Raw genomic sequence first — 18,994 nt, 5'->3', positions numbered from 1 at the left:
TCAGAGTGGTACGTTTGTTGCAATCCATGAGCCAACACTGACAATCATTATTAACAAAAGTCCTCAGTTTTCCCTGTGATTCACCTTTTCATGCCTCCTTCCCTCCCGCCCTCTCTCCCATAGAACCCCTGGCAACCACTGATCTTGTCACTGTCTCCATAGTTTTGGCTTTTCTAGAATGTCATATAATTGGAATCATATAGTATGTAGCCTTTTCATAGTATGCTTCTTTTACTTGGCAACGAGCATGCCTTTTCATTGCTTGAGAGCTCACTCCTTTTTAGTGCTGAATAGTATTCCATTGTGTGAGGTACCACAGTTTGTTTATCCCTTCACCTTTTGAAGTACATCTTGGCTGCTTCCAGGTTTTGGCAATTCTGAATAATACCGCTGTACACATTTATGTGCAGGTTTTTGTGGACATAAGTTTTCAACTCATTTAAATGAATAGTATGGAGCATGATTGCTGGATTTTATGGTAAGAGTGTGTTTAGTTTTCATTCTGTAAGAAATTTCCAGTCTTCCAAAGTGGCTGTACCATTTTGGAGTCCCACTGAGAATGAATGAGAGTTCCTCTTGCTCCATATCCTCTTCAGTGTTTTGGATTTGAGCCATTCTCAGAGGTGCGTAGTGGTATTTCATTGTTGTTTTAATTTATAGTTCCCTCATGACATATGATATTACTCATTTTCATAGGCTTATTTGCTTTTTATTTATCATCTGTATATCTGTATATCATCTGTATATCTGTATATCATCTTTGGTGAGATATCTGTTGAGAAACTTTGGCTTATTTTTATGATGGGTTTACTTATTGTTTACTTATTGATGAGTTTTAAGAGTTTTTTGTATACTTTGAGCCCTTTATCAGATAGGTCTTTTGCAAATATTTTCTCCCAGTTTGTGGGTTGTCCTCTTATTTTATTGACAGTGTTTTTTGAAGAGCAGAAGTATTTAATTTTAATGAAGTTCAACTTAATGTACACCCTCCCCCCCAAGACTGTGCCTTGGATTTTGTATCTAAAACGTCATGGCCAAACCAAGGTCATCTAAATTTTCTCATCTACTATCTTTTAGGTGTTTTGCATTTTGCATTTAGATCTATGATCTATTTTGAGTTATTTTATGTGAATGGTATAAGGTCTGTATTGAGATTCAAGTTTTTTTTTTGCATATAGATGTCCAGTTCCATCACCATCTGTTGAAAAACCTATCTTTATTCGAATTGCCTTTGTTCCTTTGTCAAAGATCAGTTGACTATATTTGTGGAGGTCTATTTCTGGGCTCTCTATTCTGTTCCTTTGATCTATTTGTCTGTTCTTTCGCCAGTACCACACTGTCTTGATTACTGTGTTACTGTGTAATTAATTTTTAAAATAATAATTAGTAAACTGCTTAAGTGTTTTTTTTGTTGAGATTTGTGAAGTAAGTTATCTTAAACCAATTTCTTATATTAAATGTGAGATATGTCATGTTATATTTTAAAAATTGATACATTATTGATAACCATTTGAGTAAAATTTGTATACAGTGGAAACACTGTGAACAATGGAAAGAAATAAAATTGTAATATTTCCACTTTAAAAATGTACTTTCATGCAGCAGATTTTTTTTTTCGTAAGTTCATATTGGCTATTTAATACCTATTAAATAACTTTACTTTTTCAAATATGAAATAATTGCTTAAATATAATTATGAAAAGTCTCTGTTAATCATCTAAAGTATCACTGTACAGTGTGAGAAATCAAGAGAGCAGGTGGCTCAGTCGTTAAGTGTCTGCTTTTGGCTCAGGTCATGATCCCGGTGTTCTGGGATCGAGCCCCTCATTGGGCTCCCTGCTAAGTGGGAAGCCTGCTTCTCCCTCTCCCACTCCTGTTGCTTGTGTTCCCTCTCTAGCTGCCTCTCTCTCTGCAAATAAATAAACAAATAAAATCTAAAAAAAAAAAAGAAATCAAGATAGCGGTTCTATATTTTTTCAAAAACTGTTGCTTTTTTAGTATTAAGAAAGAAATGATAATTACTTGTCTGAAATATTTCCTGGTGTAAATCAGTGAATTAATACTTCAATGAAAAGAATTGAAGTAGATCTTGGAGGATGCCACTTTTTTTTTTTTTTTTTTGCCTCAACATTAAATCAGTAGGGAAAAAAAAAACGTAACCAGTAATATAGAGTAATATGTAGTGAGTACAGTGTGGGTGGAAGTGCTTTGAGGTCAGTAATAAGTTATTATGACTGGTAACTGTAAACTAATAGTATCACTCAGCTAGTTTTTACTCATGGTATCTTTAACCTTGTGTGTCATAAACACAGCAAATTACAATAAAAGTCTCTACATAATTGGAATGTTTATCAGCCATGATCACCTGTTATGAGTGTATTTTTTAATATCAATTTTATTTAGGTATAACTTACTTACAGTAAACTGGATACATTTTAAGTGGGCAATGTGATGAGTTTTGACAAAAGCATAAAGCTGTGTAATTATAACTACAATTATTATTTAGAACATTTCTGTCAACCCAGAAAGTTCCCTCGTGCCCTCTTGAAGTCAAACTCCCTGCCCCCATCTTAAGTCCCTGGCAATTGCTGATCTGCTTTCTGTATTGTAGATTGGTCTGCATTTTCTGGAATTCTTAGTAGTGTGTTTTGCTTAATGTAGAATGTATGTTCTTGAAAAATTGATGGTAAATTGATTTCTTGTAAGATATTTTATTACATTACAATTTTTGAGATGCTCAAATAAAGTTCAGTTGGTATTATTCATAACATTTTTGGTTTTAAGTTTTTCTGCCCGTGTCCTCTCTGTAATAACTTGTGTCTTTATTGCATATAACGTAATATATAAAATAAACTCCTGACACATTATTTTGTAAAGCAAATTATCCTTTATCTTTTTTAGTTAAAATATTCTTGTTTGTTTTTAAAAGTTAATACACTTTAAGGAATCATAATCTACAGATGCTATTGTCATTAGAGTTTAATTCCTTCCTTATTCCACAGTTGTCACTCAATAGACAGGTTAACCTTGCTCTGTAGAAGGCCATTTGCCTTGTCCTTATGCCCTCTTGCTCAGATCTCTGGGGATGGGAGAGTGAGGGTGGATAAAATAGCTCTTTACTTCATAACATTCTGTTCTTTGTGTCTCCTCTTACTCATACATAGCCTATTCTAAAAGCATGCTGAAAAGTAGTGGTTGATCTCATGGAGAAAATAGTTCTACCAGGATGAAATATTAGATCCCTTTTATGACTTTTTATCAAATGTACTGGATGCTGACTCCTTTATATAGGACAGAGTTAAAAATCCTTTGCATAATAGAATGAGTGGAATTTTCTGGTTTTGCCCAGAAAAGTTTTTGTTTGTAGAATTTGTGCTGCTTCATTTATTAGTCATTTTGGAACTAGTTCTAAATAAAAGCCAAACCTTATGAAATGTTTTTTCATATTTGCTCCACCGAAACGTATTTAAATTTCTGCTTAATTTGGAAACCCTATACTCACATAAAGAAATAATCCTAATTTAATTTATTATAGTAACACTTGGGTAACTGATGTTCTAATCAAATCCTTAAGTAATTGGCATTTTTGAGTGATAAATATGGATCTATAAGAAATCCTGAGGATCTACATTTAAGCACTGCCTCCCTGAAGCCTTCAGACAAAACAAAACAAAACAAAACATGCTCCAGGAGTCAATCTGAGAAACAATGTATGTGAGAGAGGGGAGTAAACAGCAATGTGATAAGCGCGACCAACCTGAGAACTTATACTTTATATGATTATTATCCTTCTGAAAATTAGTCCATCAATCCTTTTTGTTTTTTTAAGGTAATGCTCAGGCCATTTTTAGGATTTCCTCACTTTAGGGGGATTGTCTTGAGAAGCCTAGGCATATTCCATTTAACTTATACTGTGAAGGCTTACATATGGTCCTGTCTTCAGGTTAAATGCTATGGGAGAACAGACATAAGTAATCACCTGTGTTATAAATCAGATTGCATTAACGTTCTAATGGTGGCACATAGAAAATACACAGGAGGGAAAGATTAATTCTGTCTTGAAGGTCAGGGAAGTCTTCATGAAGTGACCCTATTTAAAATGGAATGATGAGTTATATTAAAGTTTGTATTCGTGGGTTTTTTTTTTTCCATTTACAAAGTTGCTGTTTACTTTAGAAAATTTGGAAAATCAGAGAAGCATTGAGAAAAAAACTTCTAAAATTACCATTAATATTTTCATAGGTATTCCATTTTTTAACTATCTATCTATCTATCTATCTATCTATCTATCTATCTAAGATCCCACCTATTTATTTGAGAGAGAGAGAACACAAGCAGGGGAAGCAGCAGAGGGTAGAGGGAGAAGCAGGCTCCCTGCTGAACATGGAGCCTGATGTGGGTCTCGACCCCAGGACCCCAGGATCATGACCTGAGCTGAAGGCAGACGCTTAACCAACTGAGCCACCCAGGCACCCCTGGTATTCCATTTTTTTAACTTCTTAACTGTATTTTGAAGTGTCATTTTTCATTTTGAACATTTCTCCATGTCATTAAATATTTTTCTGCACCATAATTTTAAATGACTAGTCATTTAACTACTGTATAGATCTAATGTAATTTTTTAACCAGTTACTTATTATTGAAGACTTAGATTCTTTCTGCCTTTTGCTATTATGAAAAACACTGTCAAAAATATTCTTAGGAACGTGGCTGATTCTTTTAAATTATTTCTTATTTTGTCAGACTAATAGCATTTACCTAGTCTAAAAGTCTGATTGTTGTAAAAGGCCTATTAGAAAATACATTGGTTTCTTACCCATTCATTCCAGTCCTCTTCTCTAGAGGCATCTGTTTTTAACCCTTCGTCTGTTTCTTCTGGTTATATATCTGCATATTGCTACATTACATACACACACATTGCTACCTTTTGATTCATTTATTTTAGATATGGTTTGTTGACTTTATATTATGGTCTTTGAGGATGAGTTTTCACCTTTATACTGCCATCCCTTTTCTGCATATTCCCAGTATTGTTAGGTCACAACTTTTGGCTAACTTATTTTTAGTGTTACATTATTACACTATGCTGATATTTATAACTGAACACTGTAATGAGCTCTGATGAAAAAGTTCGCTTCTGATTTTTTTTTATGAAGTTACTAATGCCTTGTTTTTTCCTGTGTAATTTTTTTTGTCACTGTCTGTATCTTCTAGGAGCTTCTTACTCTAATTTTCCATAAAATAAAGCACATCAGATAATTTCTTTCCATTTTTTTTCTTGAATATATTCTTCCAGGAGATTTCTATTCTCCTTCCATCTCATTTTCTAGATCTGCCCTCTTCCAGAGCTTTTTTTCTTTGCTGTTAAACTAGGCATTTCCTTTAACTTTTCCTGACTTTCATATTGTTTTCTTTCTTGTCTTAATCTTATACTGTTGTGCTATATATCCTGTAGTAGTTTCCTGAGAAAGATTACATGAGAGAAAAATATCTTTTTTCAATTTTCTCATTTGATTGATATTTTTGCCTGAATGGTTACATTTTACATTGCAGATCACTTTCCTTCAGAATTTTTAAAGGAATTAACTTTGTCTTACTCAGTTCTGAACATTCATGGTGGTTGGGATGCCATTGATTTTTTTTTTTTTAAAGATTTTATTTATTTATGAGAAAGAGCACAAGCAGGGGGAGCAGCAGAGGGAGAGGGAGAAGCAGGCTCCCCACAGAGCAGGGAGCCCCATGCAGGCTCAATCCCAGGACCCTGGGATCGTGACCTGAGCTGAAGGCAGATGCTTAACTGACTGAGTCACCCACATGCCCTGGGATGCCATTGATTTTTAATTGTCTAAAAAAAAGTAAGTAGAGGGGCACCTGGGTGACTTAGTCAGTAAGCGTCTGACTCTTGATTTTGGCTCAGGTCACGATCTCAGGGTTGTGAGATTGAGCCCCGAGTTAAGCTCTGTCCTGGGTGTGGAGCCTGCTTAAGATTCTCTCTCTTCCTCTGCCTTTACCTCTCGCCCCTCCCTCTCTTAAAAAAAATAAGTAGAAGCGGAATGCATGGATATATAAGGGTATCATGTTTTTAAAACTTTAAAGATGGGAAATATGAAAAACGAATTCAAGGCAGAGGGAAGAGGCCAGGTGACAGCAGTGTGCACTGTAGAGAATGAGGACATCTCGATTCATGTGAGGAGAAGGTGGTGCGCAGTTGGAACCACGTAGATTGAGGCTCAGTAATGGATGCTCATCAACTGGAGCTTTGAATTTATTTTGTAGGCACTGTTTCACCCAGCTCTTCTTAGCTGTATGAAGCCTTCCTTGACTTATGGTAGGCAAAATGAATCCACCTGTTTTATCCTCTTTTAGCACTTTGTGCATGTACACACATGCATATATGTGCATATATGCACACACACACACACACCCCTCTTTAGTTATCTATGTGCTTGCCTCCCTTAGAATAGATCTGTGGGTAGCAGAGCGAGATAATTAGGTCTCCGTTAAAGAAAGCTCAGCAGGTCAGTTCTTAATGTTCATGGTGGTTGGAATGGCATTGAAAACTGGAGGATGAATAGAGGAGGAGGAATTAAAAAGGAAGAGAGAATAGGAGATTATTGCATTGTCCAGATATGAAGAAATAAGAGTGTGATGTAATAGTCTACTCAGAGTGGGAGGGATATTTCTTCAGTTATATTCTGATCGTTCCCATGGGCCTAATCATTCTAAATTTTGGAAGTACTATGTTGTTTTTGTGTACTTTGTACACATTTTGCTTTAAAGTTTTCTTCCCTTTTGGTTCCTTTGAGAATAGTCTGAAACATTTTTAACTCTCGCTTTTGTTATTTTTTCTTAAAGACCAGTGATGTTTTGGTTACACAGTTGATGCTTAGTATTACTGGTGATTTGAAATACTGTCTTGATTTCATTTGGTTAAAGAAAAACACTATGGAATTTTGGATGAAAATAATTAGTTTAAATCTTATATTATCATTTATAGGAATTTCCTTATTCTGAGCAGTTTCATTGCCTAAGAACATTAGCCTTGACACTGTCTCATTTAAAAACATCCTTGATGAGGTGAGTCTTTTTTATCATGAGATGAAGAAATTAAAGCACAGAAAGGTTAAATTTCTTGTCCAAGATCGTGCAGGCAGTGAGTAGCAGAGCAGGGGATGTTTGTGTTTCTTCATTGTGAAGCATACTTCTTTCCAACAATTAGAGGAAAGATCTTAAGGAACATTAATCCTGTAAATGACATCACATGTTTACGGTGTACTTACCTCCCTATCATCAGCTGACTATTTTGTTTGCTAATTTCCTATAGTGGATAATTTCTCAGATCCTTTTTTGATCCTTCTTAAATTGCATACCCAGCATTGGTCACTGTGTTTCATGAATGAAAGAGGTATGGATCGACATGGTATTATCATTTAGTTTTTTCTTTTTTCTTTCCTATTTAGAAAATAACACTTTTCATTGAAAAACTTTCTATACTCATTAAGACAAATTGGTATCCTTGTTTAATATGTGCAGTTGATAGATAAAATTTGATATTGTTTACTTTTTATACTGTCTTATACTATTCTTTCATAAACTGCTAGAGCCTCTCCAACTTTTTTTCCTTTGTGGTATCTTTAAGAAGTCACAACATGTTTCTTCCTGAACATCCAACAGTTTGGTATTCTAGGAGATGTTTTGCTGGGCTTCAGCAAGTTGTTACAGTGGATGTCTTCAAGAGGCAGTGCAGTAGGCAGAGCACTGCAGTCGAGACACCTGTAGAGATCAGCACACCTGCCCTCAAGCAAAAGGCAGTAATTAGTTGCCTATATTCCCTTGCAAACTTCTCCGGTTTTGTTGCACATGAAACACAAAGATCACAGCAATGCTGTCATGAGCTCCGCACTGTTGGAGTTGTTTATGCCCACTCAATTTTTAATGTTCCTATAAGACATTTTGATGGGAACCCTGAGCCTAAAGGGATTTGCATGCTTGATCAAACCTGTGATGATTTAAATATAGAAATAAAGAGAAACCTTTGCATTACATTGACTGTTAACTTTTAGGACAGCGTTGGTGGGAAACATTAACATGATACTTGAGGCAAAGTTGTTTTTGATCAACCTTCACAACTTTTTTCTTTCTTGACAGCAGGTATAGCTTCAGTAAATCTAAACAAGTTCTTTAATGCTTATAAATCCAAGTGCATGTGGGTATCTGGATGGCATAGTCTGAATATTTTAAAAGATGATTTTATACCAACCACTTTTATTGAAATTGAGCTACTCTCAAGTCCCAGTATTTTAGTCCTACTACATTGTCATGTAGAGTTTATGTTATTAAAAAATGAGCTGACAGGTGATTGAATTTTAGTAAAATACAGTAGTGTGTAAGAATTGGACATATCGGGGCCAAGGAAATTTATTACTCAGAGCACTCGAAGGTTTTTTCATACCATTGTTTTATTTTCTATTTCTTCATTTTTTTAAAGTAAAGTCAGTGTGGTGCTCTAACTCAGGACCCCAACCGAGATCAAGAGTTGCATGCTCCATGGATGGAGCCAGCCAGGTGCCCGCAAACTGTTGTTTTAATTCCAGCACTGTATTTGTCCTAGGTAGCATGTGGGTTTAAAGCTGGTGTTTTAGCAAATATATTTATGAGAGAGAGAGAAATAAAAATTTAAAAAGCTAGTGTTTTACCAGGTGACCTTTCAAGTGACTTTTAACTCAGGAATTCAGTTCTTTGATTATGTAAGTTATTAATAAACAACGTCACCAAGATAACATTACTGATTCTTAAATATATTTAATTTGAAAAATGCTATAATTTCTGATATTATAGCAAATACAGTTCCCATGTGTTCTGAGCAAAACTGACTGCAGCATCTTATCTTTTCAGCATACTATGATGGATATACGTGCTTTTTTTTTTTTTTTTTTAAGATTTTATTTATTTATCTGACAGAGGGACAGCCAGCGAGAGAGGAAACACAGCAGGGGGAGTGGGAGAGGAAGAAGCAGGCTCATAGCGGAGGAGCCTGATGTGGGGCTCGATCCCAGAACGCCGGGATCACGCCCTGAGCCAAAGGCAGACGCTTAACGACTGAGCCACCCAGGCGCCCCTTGGATATACGTGCTTCTTACATTGGTTCTCAGAAACAAACAGGCATTATGGAATTGTCAGATTATGGGGAGCTAAAGAAGGTGTTGTACAGCACTGGACTATCATTGCCAGAGTTGGAAAGCTGAGGTGCTGGTGAATTCAGTCAGCGTGTTGTGCCTCACATTTTCCTTCGTTAATACATCCAGTAGAATCTTCCAGTGGGTTTCTGAGCATAGTGATTCATTAGTTCTTCAGCAAAAAAATGAAATGAATGATATAAATGTCAAAAAGCTTAACCTCTAAATTTTATACTGCATGACTTTCTTAGCCATCAGTAAGCCTAAATGTGGATGCAACTGGGGATGCTCCACTGTGAGCTGATGGTTGTGGGTTTTGCATAAATGAAGTACTCTTACATGTTATATGTGGAACACTTTGGCTAGTTTATACCTCATTGACTTTCAGGAATTTCACAAAAGTCATTCCTAAGGATTGGTCTGTCTGTAGTGGCCTTCGGAATTCCTAATAACTTCATGTAAATGTTGCATAAAACATTTAGTAGTCTGCTTCCTACATAAATACTCCATATGCCCTGGGTTGGTGTCTTATTTATCTATTTATCCTTTGGTGTCTAATTAATGTGATCAGTGTTGGTTGGATTAGTGAGTGATTAAAAATACTGTGTAATGCATACGAATAGCCTATGGAACATACTATCTATAGTAAAGAATGGATCATAACACTTTTAGCAATAGAAATGACTTTTTTTCCTGCCCCCGCCCCCCTTTTTTCTCAGTATAATCCTAGGTCGGTTTTCTCTGGAATAAGTGCCTGTGATTTGACTTTAGCTTTACCTTTTTACTATCCGTGCATCCAAAATGTTCTGTGAAAAAAAGCTATATTTTTACTATACTAAAGTTAAATTCTTCTTACTCTAAGTTGCAGTCTGGATCCATTAGCTTACTTAGCTTTGTTTTCTGCTGTTCTGTAACCCTTGTTTCTCCCTCTGTGCAGGACAGACTTTTCACCCTGTTTCAGGATAAGCCACACTTCGTTTGGCCTCATGCCTTGGTCTGAGCTCCAATCTCATGAACTCCTGAGTTACTTCTGTTTTTGACTCACCAGTTTAGAATTAAGTCATATGTGTTCCTTTGTTTTGCAAAATGTGTGTCTCCATCTAGTTTATAACTTCATAACTATACTTTTTAAATTTTAAAAATTTTAATTTTTTCATTTCTGGTATATGGCAGAATGCTAAGTACTTTGTAGTCACTCAATAGAACTGTACAGGCTAGTTAATCTCTAGCTCTACAATAGAAAAATAAACTCCCAAAGAAAGTGAGAAAGACAGGTAGAGACATATAGGGGCAAAGGAGGGAAGGAGGGATGATAGGAGGGAAGAGTGGAAGAAATGAAAGAAGGAAGCAGAGAAGGAGAGAACAAAGAAAGAAAGGGAGGGAGGAAGGGAGGGTGAGCGTATTTTGTGAAATAGGGGAAGAGCAATGATTTTGGATTTGAAAAATGAGTTAAATCTGATTCTGCTTACTTGCTTTGTAATCTTGGACAAATTTCATAATCTTTAGGTTTAAATGGTATTTGTATCTGCTTTGTTAAGCTTGTTAAATTATGTAATGTATGTAAAGTGCTTATTAGCACATTCTCTGGTACATAATGCATGTTTAGCAAATGTTGGCTAACTCTATTCTTTTGCAAGTGAGGCAAGCAAGGTTTAGAGAGCTGACCAAGGGTCATATAGCCAGTAAATTGTGGAGAGAGGATCGAAACCTACGTTTTTCTTACTCTAAAGCAGTATGTTTTCAATTGCTCCTCTGCCTTTTGGCTAAGATCAAGTGTAAAGCAGTGTTTTCAAACATTAGTGTTCATCAGAATCCCCTGAAGTCTCCTCAAAAATACGGATTGCTGAGCCCCAGCCTGTAGTTTCCGGTTCAGTAGGTCTGGGAAGGGACCTGAGAGTTTGCATTTCTAACAAGTTCCCAGCTGCTGCTAGTCCAGGGACCACACTTTGAGACCCGCTGCTCTAAAGCTATATTTCTCCACCCTAGCTGGACATAAGAAATCACTTAGGGAGATTCTAAAAATTACTGAGGAAACTAGAATCTCTAATGTAGAGCCTAAATATCAGTTTTTTTATTTTTTGGTTTATTACTATTTTGTAAGCCCTCCAGATGATTCTTAGGTGCAGCCAGAGTAAGAAACACGACCCTGCCTAAAGCTAGACTCTGCAGTTTTCCATTAGAACTCGGTACCAAGCGAAGCGCTGCTGGCTTTGAATACCTCCTGGGTGCTCAGTGATGCAAGGCCATAGTAGTGTGTTGTTTTTGCCGTGTGATGTTTTAAAACAATTGCTTCAGCCTGGAATCTTTTATTATTTTACCTATTCTAATTATTTGTGTGTATTGTTTGCATTTTTCCATACAGTTTCACTGTCAAATAATGTGCTCTGAATGCCTTCATTAATCTCTAGGGTAGACTTTATGTTAAAAATTTGGCAGAAGCAACTATTTAGCAGTACTGGAAGTATAAAGTAGGTAAAGGAATGTATCTAATTTTTTTTTAAAAAGCAGCCACTTTAGTAACTTATAGTACTTCTAGAATTCTGATTATGAGTTTGTTTTTTTTTCTGAGATGCTGTTGGAAACCTTATGTTTTTATTTTAGGGCTGTTGGTTAGAACAGATAATGATAATTGTGCACCCAGGAGTACATAAGTAAAAATGTAGTAGATTAATTGGTAAAAAGAGCCATTTCTTCTGTCTTATGATTCAGTCGATAAATATATACAAACCAAGGCATGAAATCATTTACTGGATAAGAGTGGGCAAAATACCACATAATTTCATTAACCTTTAAGCAATGAAATTATAAATCCCTATGCAAATGATTAAGGTTATCATTGCCTATCACCCCCTTTTGATACCTACAGACTGTTAATTCTTCTCTGTCCTGCTGAGTCTTATTAAAACTTCTGACTGATGTACTTTTATTAAAAGGTTTAGAATTTACCAATTTAAAGCACTTGCTTCATACTATCACCTCTAATTTAACTAGGCCATTAAATACAGTATTTTGCAAGGCGGAAAAAGTCAATAGCTGTTTCTTTAAAAAAATAATAAATTGAAATGAATTTTAAACTCTGCTTGGAGGTGAGCAACTGCTATATACTACTAGGTCTTTTGATAGTTGATTTGTTCCTTTAGTATGCAAATTTTAGGTTTACAAAGATCTAATGCTTTTATTTAAGAAATATGCCTGGAGGCTAGATTGGTAAGCTTTAGGGAGATATCTAGTTTGGTGTGAAATAAATAGTTGTTAAAGGATCACATGAATTGGGTCCCAGAAGATAAAGAGTAGAGCTGAGACAGATTGAGAAAAACTGACTGTATTTTATTTCATTTGGCTAAAAATACCACTAAATTAAAAATGAAGACGATGAATGATGGCAACACAAAGAAAATTAATGAGAATGAGCCATTTTTTTTTTTTTTTTGTTAGATTTTGTGAAAAGTTCTGACTAGCAAGAAGTTTAAAGGAAAGGGCTTACTACATCCCTGACTAAAGAAGTTTACTCATCATTTTGGAAGGCTAGACTTCAGAGCTTTAGAGTTTTGGGAGAGAAGACCCTTGGTCACGGGGGGAGGAATGGGTTCTTCCGCTGGCCAGTTAGCAGCATCACTTTTGGTCAGTGGGATAGATTACAGATCTCCTAGAACATCCTCACATTCAAAGGAAAAGGACTCAGGCTTGCCCTCTTAGGTTGGAGCCTGTAGGTAATCTGGTTTGCAAGTTTAAAGCAAATGATATAATAGTTAGACTTCTAGCTTTGGGGAGCTTTGTATCACCGATCTTTTGCATCTCTGATTTTCAAATGGATTTTAAAGAAAAAATAAATTAAAAAATTATAAAATATATTTCTATATTGATAGCTTCTATTATCCTCTTTACAGTACTTCTGTCTGCCTTTTTGGATGTTTTTAAGTACTCTGGCTCTCAGAGACAGAATATTTGAACAGCATTGTCTAGCAGTTTAAGTGTTCTCTGTGTATGCTTGTTTATTGTGATCTCGGGTGGTGGATAGTGAATTATGGAGGACGCGGGTGATGATGATCTGTGAAGATGGAATGCTAGTCTTTCATTGAGGCTGGAAGTCCCCAGCCCTTTTATCATCAAGGACCCACTCTGCAGGTATATATGTATGAATAAGTAGATTTCCTTACCTTTTCAGATTCAGCATCATCTTGTTTATTTTTATTTTGGACTTTAAGATTATCTTAAAAACTTTTGAATTGTCACTATATTCACTGGATTCAAATTCAAAGTACAAGGACTATGAACTCTCTCTTATGCCCTGGTCCCTTAATACTTTCTTTATACACATCTGATCAGTGTGTGTATGTGTGTGTGTGTATCTTTCTAGAGACATGTAGACATATATAATCTATTTATTTATTTTTGTTCATGTGTTGATTTATATACTTACCTTGTGAACATTGTTTTTTGGAAGTTTTTTTTTAATGCCAAACTGTACTTAAAAATATAGGCTATATATAGCCTTTTCAGGTATGAATTATTTCTATTAGCTTTTTATAACATTGAAATCAGTTTATGATCTGCCCCTCACCCCACCCCCTTGCACTTTGTGAAGCACACTTCCATGCGAGTCTCCGGAAGGTTCCATGGGTACACGTCAAGCTCTGCCTTTGCTCTGTAGCCTCAGCCGGCTTGCGGTGTTTCTGAAGCCCTTAGTGTTTTCATGACCACACAGCCACGCTTTCTTTCTTGAGGAATTCGCATTTGTATACGCTGGGCTCAGAGCAGGTTCCTTTGTGTCTTCTTTCCTTATTCTATCCTTATACTCTCCTCCGCTCACGTAGTTTTACTTCTAAATTTCCATTTTCTGTGAGCTTTTATGTTTGTATTCATATTTGGTTTTATTTAATATGACTTTTTTTTTTTCCTGATCTTAGTTGAGTGTGTAAGTTTTAAGAGTGCTGGGAACCATCTGAGACTGTTTTCTTCTTTTAAATTTTACTTCTATTGAGTCAGCAAAAGGTACTGATTGAGAGTATGGAATCTGGAGCCAGATTGCCTGGTTTGAGGCCTGAGAACATGACCTTGGGCAAGTTACTTTACTTCTTTCTGCTTTAGGTTTCTTACTTTGTTCAATAGGGTGTAACAGTATCATCTACTTTAGACATGCGATGATTAAATTATATAATGTTGTTGCATAGTGCCTATCAAATGTTAGCTATTTGTATTTTTATGATATAGTTGTGATTATCTTTGAGTTTTATAGGTTATAATTTAGCATTTTTAACATCATAATTTTAAATATATTTGTATATATTTTAAGAAACGTTACAAATCTTCATTCTAGGATATAGCCTTCCCTTTTAAATAGTAAGAATGAATCTATAAGCTATCAAGATAAAATAGTAAGTTTTGAATGTGAGGGTGATTGAATATAAAAAAAAAAAACCCAAAATCAATTCTCTTTCTTTGCCTTATTGGTTGAGAATAGTGTGTATTTTTTTTTTCATAGTGTTGTTTTGTGTGTGTGTGTGTGTGTGTGTGTGTGTGTAGAGCAGCACTGTTCAATAGAATTGTAATGCAATAATTTAAAATTTTCTAGTGGCCACATTAAACAAATGAAAAAAATTTAATTAATTTCGTTAATGTATTTTATTTAACCCTATATATGTTTGGATTTGGGAGTGATCAGTGAATATGTATATGATAATTGAAATCTTGAAGTCAAGGACAGAAGGAAACCATAATATTCCTAAGGGTAAAGCTCTAAGGAGGTCCTACAAAAGGAGCCAGGTTAAAATAGGAAACACATCCCATAGGCTGGAAGAAAGCTGCAAGATGGTGGCATCCTGGAAACTGATGGAAGGGAGTTTCAAAGAGGCATGGTGGTCAGGACTGCCTAATCACACAGTCCAGCAGAGTGAGGCATGAATATAAGTCATTAATAGCAAACCTTAGCAATGGTTGATTCAGTAGAGTGATGGCTAAGAAAGCCACATTGTGGTAGTTTAAGCATTGTTTGGAAGTTCGAGTGAAAGTAGTGGGTCTGTATAGTTTTATGAATCTTGGCAGGATAGTTGGTAGTGTTGAAAGAAGCATGCTATTCACGAAGGAGATGGAGTCAGTGGAGAGAAAAGGATTGAGGGTAGAAGAAAATGAGAAGAATGATGGAGCGAGTTTTTAGGAAAGGCATGAATGGATAGGGTTCAGTGCACAGGCAGAGGGATTAGTAATGGAACAGAAGAGAGTGAATTACAAAAGAGGAGCGAAAGCATTACGAGTCAGGAGAATTTGTATATGATAGAGTGGGTTCTTAGTTGTAGGCAACAGCTGGTTTAAGTTGCAGACAGGTAGCTAGTTTAAGCAAAAAGGGATATGTTACACACTACTTAATTTCCAAAAGTGCCAAGAAGCTAACCTTGACTATAATAAACTAGGAACAGCATAAGCCTAAGGGAAGCATCCAGTTACCCTATTTTAGTAGAAAATCCACTGTCACTTGCTACTCGGGAGCCTGTGATACTAGAGATCATTTAATTAGACTGTCTAGATGATTGTCTCGGAAGGACAAAATGCTTTCACTACAAGATTTGATCTCATGGGAGGTGGTCACCACCTTGACTTACTCACTTCTGTTTTCTAAGTCTTACATGGATTTTTCTGATTGTTTGAATCCAGGTCCCATAGAAGGCATGATGAAAATGCATCTGGGAAATGGAGTTTTTAGCTTTGGAGCAAGCTAGAGAGCATGCTAGAGGTAGAGTGCAGCCTAAGTGGTCTGGCTCTGGTCTGTCCTGAATTGGACTCAAGATTGACCCAGGGCAACAGTCATTTGAAGATTTGAGCAGCCTGGGTGATCCACCTACAAGATGGCTCACACATAACCCTGTTAAGTGGATTCTGGCTGTTTGGCAAGAGGCCATGTGGACTGCTCCATAGAGCTGTTTGTCCTCATGATGTGGCAGCTGCCTTCACCCAGACTGAGTGATCCAAGAGAGCAAGGAGCTAGCTCTAGTATCTTTTAGGACTTAGCCTCAGAAGTCAGAAACCATCACTTACAGGGCATTCTGGTTTTCATGCAAACCAAACCTCATGCAGTGAGAAGAACTACCAAAGTCATGAATTTCATGAGGGGAGGATTTGGGGGCCCCCTTGGAGGTTGGCTACCATGTCTCCCCACATTCCCCACTGCCTGCCTTCCTTTGACAGCAGAAATTGATCAAATTTGTCTGTAGAAGGGAAAAACGACTTAAAAAAATAGAATGGAACTTGCCAAGAATTTGGATAGAATGTGGTTCTGTATTACATCTTAAGGTTACAGAGTGCACGGGATCTGTGTTATTTTAAAGATTTAGAAATGCTGTTCAGTTACTTGTTCTCAGGCTTTCTCCTCTCAAGGTGGAGAGTGTATCATAAAATCATAACTCAATCTAGGTGTATGTATTTTGATGTTTGGAGTTAATGAGGCCGTGATACTTTGTCTTCCAGAATAGCTCTCCTGTCCTTGTCTCTGAAATGAAGAGGTTTGACTAGCTGTCCCTATGGTCCTTTCTCAGTTTCCATTCCCTAAGACCCTGACTAACTTCGAGAATTGGAGTGAACATCTCTGTGACATTACTAGATAAATGTAGGGCGTTCTCCCATGCCTCGGTCACATCATCTTATTTCTTTCATATCCTGTATTGAAATGATGTTGCTGGTGTATATGTCTCCCTGCATCATTCCTCCTCTTCCCAAAATTAAACTCCTAGCCAGGCAAGTTTTGTCTTGTTTACTGCTGAATTCCCAACAACCAGTACAGTGCCTCGTAGATGCTCAGGGGGTGAATGTCTAAAGAAATTATTCTTCAAGAAAATATACTTCAAGATCATTATTTGTAATAGCCCATCTCAAAAGTTTTGTTTTTTCTCCTTTTACTTGACTTATCTTTCCCTTGTCTTTTTTGTCCTTTATTTTTTTCTGTTCTTTTTTGGTGACACAGCAGCTCAGAATTCTTTCTATGGCTGCAGATGTTTTTGTCTCGTTCACAGTTGGTGCCTGGAAGGTTCTCCATCTTGATTTCTTTCTGATATAGGTTACTCGGACTCTGTGACCACTGTTTAAGATAATTCTTTTAAGAGATGCATTTGGTAATCCTGTGATTTTGTGCTATGTATACTGTCTGCGGGCCACATTTCTTATTGCTTTGCTAGCTCTTCCTTTTTACTTGTCATATAGGATCCTTTTTGGGTGAGTTACTATGTTAGTTTTGACCCTGTCAATATTGATATGCCTAAGGGTTCTGACTTTAATATATACAGAACAGGAAAGTCACAATAGCCACCCTTGGGTATATGGTAAGAGCTTGCTCTCTTCACTGTGCATGGCTTGCAGAGAACACAGGGCTGTGTAAGTTAAGTAATAGTTTAAATCTGATATAATGCTGTCACAGAAAGCAGTGTTCTTAAGGTATGCACCCCAGATACAGAAGTGTCTGTGTACCTCCATTATTTCCCTGGAGTGAAAACTCCAGACCTGGACTGATATCCATATGCATTCCAACCTATCTCTGAGATCTTAGACTGTCCTCAGCAGAGGTTCTTGACAGTTTTTTGGATTGTGGAACTTTTTGCAAATCTGACAAACTTTGACCTTCTCTCCAGAGAGACATCCGTTTACATAAACTCCCAAATTTTACATTTATCATTCAGAAGTGCGTAGACTCCTAGAGTTCATCCACATACCAAGGTTAAGGACCTCTAATCTGAATAATAATTCTTCTTCCTCCCCTTCTTCTTCTTCTTCTTCTTCTTCTTCTTCTTCTTCTTCTTCTTCTTCTTCCTCTTCCTCCTCTTCTTCTTCTTCTTCTTCTTCTTCTTCTTCTTCTTCTTCTTCTTCTTCTTCTTCTTCTTGTTTTTGAGTTAGAATTGATTTGGGAAACCTTGGAAAGATTGGGGGTGGGGGGTGGGGAGCTCTTACTACTTAAGACTCAAAACATCTCTCTCCTTGGAGGTTCTTCTCCCATCTTGGAACATGCAAGAACCAGACTACTGGGATATTCAAGTAAACTCTTATCCAGGTCAGGATTCAGAATTCAGGCTGGGCTTATTTTGACAGTAACATCTTAATTATGTCCTTTGATCTCACAGGTACCTCTGCATTAGCCAGACTGGATATATGTAAAGAGAAAAATCAGTACATCTGGATCATCAGGTAAGCAAATGGGACTTTGTTTTAATTTCTCCATTGATTCAGTCCTCTGTCAGGATGTGGCCATTTCCTATTGTCTGTTCTTTCTTTACTTCAATGTGGATCAGTGAGATGATAAATATTTCTAAAGAGAAGGAAGCAGCCATTCTTAAGTTTTGCCATATTACTTTGTCTGCTGCTTGAAGTCAGTTTTCTTTATTTTAATTTTATCTCATTATTATTTCATATATTCACACTTCTATAGCAGATAAAAATTCCCTGCTCTTCTTTTTATGTATATACTTTGGAGAGTTGTGGACAGCTCTCATATTGTTCCTTGGTTGTCAGCCAAGTTATACACATTTAACTCCTTTAATCTTTCTTTGTAATTCAGTCAGCTTGGCTGCTTTTCCTAGATTTTCCCCTATTTCATCTGCATCATTAATAAACAGAAAAAATGTGCCATTGCCTGGCTTCTTCTACATCTTTCATTCTTTTTACTTCCTGGTTTTGTGTCAGATTCCTTGTCGAACTAAAGCCAGCCAGGCACCATTCTTTGGACCACTTTGGCAAGACATGAATGCCTTGTAGAACGATCAGTGTCCCATGCAGTAATGGCATCATCGGTATATCCCAGACAGAAGAAAGGAAATGGGAAAGGAGAACAGTGAGGGCAAAAC

At 36.5% G+C, this 18,994-nt stretch overlaps 1 protein-coding gene across 14 annotated transcripts in view; it reads left to right on the top strand.

Annotated features, from left to right (window-relative positions):
* GTDC1 (glycosyltransferase like domain containing 1) overlaps window positions 1–18,994 on the top strand; it is a 403,975-nt gene that overhangs the window by 72,551 nt on the left and 312,430 nt on the right. For 13 of the 14 annotated variants that reach the window (XR_008961106.1, XM_057317423.1, XM_057317422.1 and 10 more), the window contains one exon: window positions 18,275–18,338. The exons of the other annotated variant lie outside the window; for it this stretch is intronic. The gene's annotated coding sequence lies outside the window, so the exon portion shown is untranslated. The remainder of the gene's footprint in view (window positions 1–18,274; window positions 18,339–18,994) is intronic. 14 annotated transcript variants of the gene reach the window in all.

Source organism: Ursus arctos, unplaced genomic scaffold (assembly GCF_023065955.2).
Source record: "Ursus arctos isolate Adak ecotype North America unplaced genomic scaffold, UrsArc2.0 scaffold_1, whole genome shotgun sequence".
NCBI lineage: Eukaryota > Metazoa > Chordata > Mammalia > Carnivora > Ursidae > Ursus > Ursus arctos.
This window is presented reverse-complemented; position numbering and strand designations above follow the sequence as displayed.